Source organism: Uranotaenia lowii, chromosome 2, assembly GCF_029784155.1.
Source record: "Uranotaenia lowii strain MFRU-FL chromosome 2, ASM2978415v1, whole genome shotgun sequence".
NCBI classification, from domain to species: Eukaryota; Metazoa; Arthropoda; class Insecta; order Diptera; family Culicidae; genus Uranotaenia; species Uranotaenia lowii.
In genome coordinates this window covers 411431105-411440854 of record NC_073692.1, presented here as the reverse complement: position 1 = coordinate 411440854, position 9750 = coordinate 411431105, and the positions used below count along the sequence as shown (strand labels likewise).

Here is a 9750-nt window from a genome sequence, read left to right as displayed (position 1 = left end):
GATGGATCGCCAATTGAAAGTTAATGACTTGGTCATCCACTTCCTGCCAGCTCAACTCAAATACTCACGTTCTCAGGGTCGGCGCACGTTCTCAGGGAGGACGGAAACGACCAATCGCTGCTTACAAAGCGGACAACACAATAAAGCAAGACAAATTACAGGGCTCATTAAACACTAAATTTACAAGAGAATAATTACGATTTTTACATTTATTTTTTTTAACTTGCCATTTTTATGCCTTCACCGGGGTCTCCCGTCCACAGTCTCGATGGCCATCGTTCGCTTCGTTTTCCGGGAGTAGCTATCCGATTTCCTCTGAATTCAGCCCTGATGTGAAACCGGGCTGCGTTCGCTGAACTCTGCTGCTATGGGCCAACCACGCTACGAATAATGTTGACCCGGAGCTGGTAGTCGAACCACGGCTATGAGGATGTGCGCCGTGACTCGTCTGGTGTATTCCGGCCTAACCGGCAGTGGCGTCGTTTCGGAGCTGCTTTAAATGGGGTCAGCAGTGCGGTCGGGATGTGTAGAACCTGGCAAAGCGTGCGGAAACAACGGAACGCTTTCCAAGACGGATGGGGATTGAACCGTGCACGAACAGCGAACACAAATTGACGGCGTGTTAAGCTGCACCTCACACAATCCTGTCCCACTACAGTGGTTTTCGCACAGGACTTATTTATTATTCACACGGTTCGCTCCCTTTTCTTCGGCTCACTCGGCCGGACACTCCGCACAAACTCCGAACGGTAGATCACGTTTTCGGTGAGGGTTTTTAATGTTTTAAAGAAATAGATGTTATTCGTTTCCTGATCCCGATACAAGTGAACGAGACATCCGCCGCCGTTCACGCATCAACCTCCAGATTCCCGCTCTTTTCTCTCGGGTGTCTGAATCCGGTGTCATAAATGCCAAATGACACCTGTCATTTGACGGTTAACCTCGATTAGGGCATATTGGACAAGCTAACTTTTTTTATAGCTATATTTAAATTTAAATTTACAAATAATGAGCCAAAACCAAACAAAATAAAAAACAAGACCGCGTAAACCAAACAAAAATCTGTATTGCTCCATTGAATTGGTACCGAATGCAAACATTGTTTGGATCGGTAACACACTCAAATATCTGGTTTGATAGAAATGAGGGTAAGCATAGTTTGATGCGTAGCGCGCTAAATGAGATTACACAAAACCTAACTTCCAATGCGACGCAGGTGCGCATCATACCGCGGTGCGCTCAAAACATGCTATTTTACTTTGCAACTAATTGCTAAGGGATTTATGAAAACTTAATGATCACTATGGATTGATTATACAACGAAATTGTATTAACAAAAACTATGAAAATCTTATACTTTTTAATGTTGTTCAATGTCCAATTAATTCCTTAAATATTTTTCATACACCAAAGAAAAAAATGTAGGATTGATTTCACACTGAAAAGTATAAAAATTCTTAGCAGTGTCGTAGATGATAACAACAATAATACAGATTGAATTTCAAACTGTTGTGAATCAAGTGAAAAAGTTCTGCGGGTATAATTTTTATTTTGTTAACTCTTTTATATTATTACGTTTCGTGAATAATGGGTCGTGTATACTGTGCTGTTAGTGGTTGCCCAGTTTATAAACATGGTGCTTCTTCACACTCATTTTACCGTATCTATGCTGCCAATAGGTAAGATGAATTTGAAGATGAATGTTTGCACCAATAAATTTGTGATTTTTAGGCCTAATGAAGCTTGGGTTAGCTTCTGTAAAAACCCCGACATCACCGAAAATAGTGTGATTTGTTCACGACATTTCGTCGACAGTGACTTTTTCAACGTACAGAACAAATCACAAGGGTAAACTTTCAGAATAAAATATTGTCTAATTACTTAAATAAACAAAAATTCTTTTCTAGCTTGTATTTGTCCTCACGACCAACACTGTTTCCCCCACATTTTCTGGATTGTGAGGTTGAGACAGAATCTTTTGAGCTACCAAGTTTTGAAGAACATTTGGATGAAAATATCGGGAACGTTGATGTTGCAGGAGAAGCAGAGTGCAAATCTTCCGATCTTGAATCTGACTACTTAATACCCCTCAATAACGAAGCATTGAAAAAAACAGCTGCATATAATCATGATCATGACTATAATGTTGTGCCTGATATTGTTGGTCTGATGAATCAGTTGACAATTTCTGAAAGCCAGCGTATTGAGCTTAAAAAGAAGTTAAGGAGCAAGCAGAAGCAAACCAGTAAACTAAAAGCTCAGATCGTCAATCTGAAAAACAAGATAGGAAGCTTGAAGTTAGAGCTTCAATCGAAAACAGATTGTTTGACGGATCCCTTGCTTCAAGAGCTACAAAAAAACAAAACAAGAAAATTGCGAGGAGCCAGATTTTCGGATAGGCTGAAAAACATTGCCGTAGTTTTACATTATTGTTCGTGTAAAGCGTATCGTCAAATGAGAAAATTTTTCACCCTTCCGTCCATCGAAACAATCCGAAAATGGCTGTCTAGGTTGGAGGTGACCGAAGGATTTTCGACAACGGTGCTTCATCTTCTTAAAATTAAGGTTTCCAACCTTCCTGAAGAAGAACGAATTGTCACAATTTTTCTAGATGAAATGTGTGTGGCAAAACGAATAACGTATATGGCAAACGCGAAACCAGACTATTTCCTCGGTTTTGAAACTAAAGTCGGTAGGGAGCCCACCAAGATCGATGGAATGGCCAACCAAGCTTTAACTTTCATGGTTAAATCCATGAGGAGTGGATTTAAGCAAGCTTTTGGATATTTTTTTAATTCTACTTCATGCCATTCGACACGGCTAGTCAAAATAGTTCGAAAAGCCATAAGATTGATTAGTGAAACCGGACTTATAGTAAAATTAATAGTCACAGATCAAAATGCTTCGAACAGAGCTATGTTTAAAAAATTTGGCGTGACCATAAAAAAACCTTGGTTCTCGTTTGAAAATAAACGGATTTTTTGTGCATACGACGCACCACATCTGTTGAAATCGTCTAGAAACAATTTACTGCGACATAACGCAGTTTTCGGTGGTGAAATATGTCAATTTCAACACATAATAGATCTCTACAACGAGGATATAAAGTATATCCCTAGGACTGTTCCACGCCTTAAGGAAGCACACATTCACATGTTCCCTTTTGGGGAAATGATCTTCAATTTGGCTGCCCAAACTCTCAGCGAGTCTGTAAGTGCTGGTATGCAAACATTCGTACAAACAGGAAAACTTCCCAAAACTCATTTGAGTACTGCGCGCTATTGCGAGTACTTTGATAAGCTTTTCGACATAGCTAACTCTTCAACATTTTGCGACACTAAGGTAATAAATTCAATTTTCATTCATAAGGATAACCACATAAATTTTTAAAAATCGCTTTTACAGGTTTTCAAAAAACCGCTTCAAAAAGGATCTCCACACTGGAGTTTTCTTTCCTTGATGAAAAAAAAGTTACGTCAACTGAGATTTATTCCAAGGGCTTGTGGTGATCTGGATAGGGGCCCTTATTCTGCGCCTCGCGTGACGTGACGATTGTTGAGTCACCCAAGTCACTCTATTCCAGCAGTCGGTTTAGGTGAGGAACGTCACTTCGGATGAACTTTGTGAGTTCTTACCCTATTCTCGTAGTCACCGTGGGTGAGAATCGTCGCATTCGGGTGACGATTTTAGGTGACAATTGTCGGTACCTTTTCAGGTGGCGACTAGATAGAAATTCAATGAAAAATTTATGAAACAGGGAATAATTTGGCTCTAAATGTTCAACAACATTAAAGTATGACCATTTTTAAAACAATTTTCACGAAAAAATCTAGAATCGCTGAACTAATTCGGCAATGTGTGAGAATTGTCGGTACCTTTTCAGGTAGTGACGAAATAGAATTTGAATGGAAAACCAATGCAAAACAGCATATTTTGATTTTAAGTATTTACTTACACTAAAATATGATAATTTAAAAAAATGAGATTAACTTACTTATGTACATTTATTTTAAATATCTGCTTTTTTGCTCAATGAAAAAAATTCTTAGAAACATTTGATTGATATGAAATCATATAAGTTTTACATTAGATATTGGGTAAACACATTGTTCTCATTTGAAAAGTACATTTTTATTTATTCAAAGAAAAGTTGTTCTCCAAAGAATGTTTGTTGTAGTACTGGCATGCAATCCTTTATGCGCCATTCGATATCGATTAAATTTGTCCACTTTTGTGCATGAAGGAGTAAAGGTGCAGCAGTGCATTCAGTCGTTTAACCACTGCCGTACAACAGCTTAACAGCATCTCCCTTCCCCCGGTTCCATGAGAGTACTTAGCCAATTCGAATTTGTTTTAGTTCTCCAGAATATCGAAATATAATTCCTATTAGATTCGTCACTTTGCAGTTTGTGGATACATAGGTGATTTTATTTGTTAAATAACTAAAATGTTAAATAACTAAAATGAATAGTAAGGCTGCAAATTTAAAAGAAAATCGGATTAACATCGAGTGCTTACTATAAACATATTTAGCTTTCTACCTGTTGCTGTTCTAGGGAACCTGTTTCCGGAATGCGGACCTAATTCTGTACGAATTAATTAAAACCGGCAGTTTGATGGGACACACTGGGACATCCTGGTTCCATATGAGCATGAATCGAATAAGGCTTGCACCGACCCACCGACAGCTCTGAACGACGATGACCAGTCCGAAAAGATCCTCGCAAAGCGGCTGATCCCTTTTTGCATGCCCGACCGAAATTTTTCAGCTTCACTTTGGCCCTACAATTGGTAAAATACAATTGATTACATAATCGTTTAATGTAATTTAGGGTAAAAACTTGTTGTTGATGCGAATAATAGCACTTTTTTGGCGTAATTCAAGGCCTTCCAACGAATTTCACGTAAACAACATTTTCAGCAGCTTGTAGCACAAAACGAAAACCACTTTACTTACCTGATAACACTTTGAAATTTGGCCTTGTATCCGCTTCTTTTTGTAACGATTGGTTCGGGCGACATATTCGGATCTTCGATTTTCACATTCGATGGTTCCTCCTTCAACTCGGTGCAGGTTCCGGACTCATCCTTGGATAATGAAGTATCCACTTGGACCACACCATTAGGCCCTGTTCTTTGTCAAGCAGCTTGCCATTGCCGTACAATTCGATTGTGGTCTTTTAAAACCCGGAATTCCAACTCGTTTGTTTGAAAACTGATTCAAAAAATCCGAAGCGCGACCAAACTCAAAACAAAACAGAACAAGTTTGGCCATTTTGACAGATGTGTTCATTCGGCCACTCACCTAGAATGAACCTCTGTCACTTTACATGGATCGACTCCGGGAATAAGGTGACAAATCTCACGGTGACTCCGAGGTGAGGTGACAATCATCACGTCACGCGCGGCGCAGAATAAGGGCCAGGGTAAAAACTGAAAGCGTAAAATAATTTGATTAATTTTATGTTTATGGTCTTTATTTTATTATATATTTTAGGAAAACCAGTTTCCCCTACTAGCCTCACGATCTCAAAAACCTTACTTTATCGATGGATGGCTACTGTACATTTCAGTACTCGAAAAGCTTTTCAAAGATTTGAGGAGTAATTATGGTTTTTCTTTTCTAAGAACCCGAAATCTATCTCAGGATTGCCTGGAACACCACTTTTCCATCATTCGATGGAAAAATGCTAATAACAAACACCCTGACCCAAGTAAATTTGCATCTGCATATAAATCAATAGTCGTCAACCAAATTATTTCTCCTAAAAAGCTAGGTAATGTCTCAGCTGATTTGAGTAACTATTTTCTAGACTCAAAAACTTTAATGCAAATACCGTTGGTTTCTTCAAAACGGAACTATATACAAAGGAAGGGTCGAAGAAAAAGCCGCACAATTACTACAACTGCGCTAAAAAGAAGATCTGTCGAACCAAGCTTTGATGTGAACCACGAAAATAGTATTTACTACACAGCTGGTTGGGTGTATTCTAAAATACGACATAAGGACTGCATCCAACGCGTGGCAGCAGATGCCTCTGATGTTGACGACAGGTGTATTTTCCTTACAAACACTAAAAAGTTCGATGAAAATTCGAATCTTAAGAAACCCGGGAACAACATGTTTAGATTTGCAAAAAAAATGGTCAGCCTGATGGAAAAAAATTTTGATAATTTTTTAAAAGAATCAACGATAGCAGTTAAACAAAAGCTGATCGATACTCTTTTCTGGCCATATAGGAACGGCGATATCATTTACGACGCACTGTGTATCCCTTGTGCCAAGATCGTGGCAGATAAGTACTTTAACATGCTTATTAAAGCTTAACTTCAAAGTTTAAATTCGCGATTCACCGATGCTGACAGAAGAAAGCGACGTTACGATAATAATTCTAAAACCGATCAGAAACGCCAGCGATTGAATATCGTGTAGCTTTTTAGAAACGTATGAATGAAGACAATAAATACATGATAGGTTGGTAAAAACTGCATTTATATTCGTGCAACATTAATCACTTTCGGCAGGAATTGACAGAAATGTTTTTGCTTTCAGGTTGGATTTACATAATTTTCATTTCAAGATCCAGATTGTGAAGATGTGCACTCATCATTAATCGACCAGTATAATCTCTGGGACTTGCTATTCATCCAGTTTCGTCAGTAAATTTCTTGTATTCGTTGTATTATTCGTTTCGTTCTACTCCAATAGAACTGAAATCTTTTTGTCCGGGAAGTTGAATACTGCTGTAACAACTAAAAAAAAATACATATTAAAGTACGCTACGTCATCGAAACAATCAAAACTTACCTGGATATTTATCCCTACGTTGATTGAGTTTTCTTTCATAACACTAAAATTACTACTACTGGGAACTTAGGGCTGGAGTATTTTTGTTTTTAAGTTTTTTTTTTGGAACTATCATGGCATTCCAAGATCCGATCTGTGAAGATCACCATTCATCATATGCTGCTTAATGCTGTGCCTGGGATCCATGTTTCCTACGCTGCTAACGCCGAAAGCATCTCATGAATGCCTGCCACCTCCGCTTCCAGTTGAGTATATGTTGGTGGGGAATTTCATATCTAACGTACTGCTGTAATTGCAAGCGAAACGCATAAAAACACAATTCATTGAGTAGATAAATAAGGGCTTACCTTGCTTTTTTTCTTTTCATTGAAAGTACTTCTCCATCCAGCGAAACAAATCGCTAATCGCCGTCTCCGATGATGGTGAATAATCTCTGCAGCAATCATTTCTTTATGAAAATAACGAATGCCCAAAATCGTTTTCTTTCCGCAAAACTTATTTTCAAAACAAACATATACACGGTCATTAATTTTCACTCAATATAAGTTTAATATGGGATCAATACAAAGGTGTGAACTCAAAATTTACACATTGCGGACGAAATACGACGAGATACTTTTCTCGTATTTCGCTTGATTGTTACCTTACTTACCATTTATTACTACCATATAGCACTTTGAATTTGGTTTTTCTTCTTATTGATTTCTTTGCGGTACTTAATATTTCAAGCTTACTTTAGTTTTGAATATTAGTTCAACGTTTTGAATTAATTTGTACAAAATCATAGAGTTCATGATAGCTTAGCCGCGGAAGAGCTTTGATTGTAAATTTCTCTAATAAATTTATTTAAATTTTCGATGTACACGATTGTTATCTCTATCGAGATATTTAAATTATCAGCTTAAAACCTAAACCATATTGACTGACGTAGTTTAAGTTTTTTCTCAATCGAGGAATCTGATTGCGAGTAAGGCCGATGACATAGCGTCTATCAAAATCTGATTATATTTTTTTGCAACTACTTTATTTGAAACGGCTTATACCTTTAGGCTTTAATGAGCCAAACTCATTTGTGTTTGTTTACAATTGTGAGCTTAAATCTAGTTCATCATTTTATTTTAGAATAGATGAGAAACTAGATAGTGAGAAATAAAAATAAAAAGAAATATAGACGAAGAATCTGATCCTATTTACTTACCATATAAATCGCTTTGAGCAGAAATACATTTTGTTCCGCCGCTCGAGTTTGCATTGACCGCGTTCGCTAATTCGTTCTCACTTTGTCATCGATCTAACTCAGTTTGACTTAGTCAGTTGCCTATGTTTCTTCAAAATTGAATAAAATAATTTCAGAGTGCATTTTGCATAGTTTCATATTTAGACTGGTTAAAACCATATCAGAGTGCATCTTGAATTAAACGTCATTTTTGATACACGATACGATTATGAAACACAATTCGCATGAAATGTTGACCTTTTCCGTCAGTAGATGGTGCTGATGATCATAAATAAAATGTCTGTTTGAATTTATATGGAAAATGTTAAGAGATGGGAATCTTTATATCTAATATCTTTGCTCCAGTGATGTGCTGAAATGGGATTTTCTGTGATTCCTCCTCGGCGACGCAAAAAAAACTGGTCAAAAAGCGCCGGGAAAGAAAGTGAAGTTTTGGCGGGTTTGCACGCTCAGTATGGTTTACTCATTTTTTTCTGCACGCTCAGTATCGTTTACTCATTTTCTGCACACTCCGTATTCTTTCTTTATTTTTGCGGTTATTCTTATACACTCTTACGCTGTGTAACGAATGTCTTACTACAAACGGAAAATAATTGGATGGCAAACATATTTGGAGCAACTTTTGTTTTGGATGCAAATTGGTTTAAACCCATTTTATTGTCCCCCCATAATGCATGATCTAGTGACTTACGTATGTTTATTCTTCACCACCATTGACGACGTCATGGATCTCTTCGGGGCTGCTTCAGGCTCGATGAGTTTACACGACGAAGTGCGGGTTTTGCACTGTACTAGTACCATTGGCTCCGGAAGGCACGACATGCTTTGATTTGACCTCAACCGTGCCGTACACGCGCTCGGTGTGTTTGCTGATCTAATTCACCAACTTGTTACTCCTTGCACAAACCGAATTCGTCGACCTTCGCTGTTTGTGCGACACGCTTTGGTTGACCTCACCGGTGCCGCACCGTTTAATCTCTGACTCCTCAGGGAACATCCATAAATGACGTAGCATTTGAGGGGGAGAGGGGGAGTTTGACTTTGTGTGACGAGAAGGGGGGTAGGGGTCCAAGTAAAGCTACGTAGCTTTAATTAAATATTGAAAAAAAAAAATCAAAATTGAGCAAAATTATGCCTAATTCAATCCAGTCTGCACATGTAGCTTTTGACTCCTACTGCGTGACTGTTTTCAAGCGCATCAAGGAGCGTACATGCAAGAAATCAATGAATATTTTGCTTCAAATGTTCTCCGAAAGGAGCATAGCTAAATCTACAAGGTCCCAGCCTCGGATAGAAAGATTCGTTCAAAGCGAATTGTAGGCAAAAGAGGACACGAACTCGTCCTCCGGAGTGCTGGTCATCACTCCGGAGGACGATAGAGAGTGGGTGGAGGCAGCTGACATCGCAGATGCAATTATTCCAGCCGAACAGACGATGGAGTAAAGCTGCCCAACGATTTCATTGGAATCCCGAATGGAGATAATTTTGACCGACGCAACTGATTGAATACTTACTAGCTATCCTGTTTGTTGAAATATAGCTTGATTTTTTTGACTGATTGATATGCTTTTTTAAACTTTCATTTATAACTTCTTTCCCTTTTTTTGTTATTTTTTGTATTGTTCTTGCAAAATGCTGATAATAAAAGTAAAAATTAAAAACCGATTTTTAAAAATGGGGGGGGGGGGGGGATTACTAAAGCTAC

General features: G+C 38.2%; 1 long non-coding RNA gene across 1 annotated transcript; it reads right to left on the bottom strand.

Moving 5' to 3' along the window:
* Positions 1–6630: 6630 nt before the first annotated feature.
* Positions 6631–7289, bottom strand: LOC129745406 (uncharacterized). Its single transcript, XR_008737125.1, has 3 exons — positions 7156–7289; positions 6809–7094; positions 6631–6753 (listed from the first exon to the last, which is right to left on the bottom strand). It is a non-coding gene; the product is annotated as an uncharacterized LOC129745406 (long non-coding RNA).
* Between the last annotated feature and the right edge of the window lie 2461 nt (positions 7290–9750).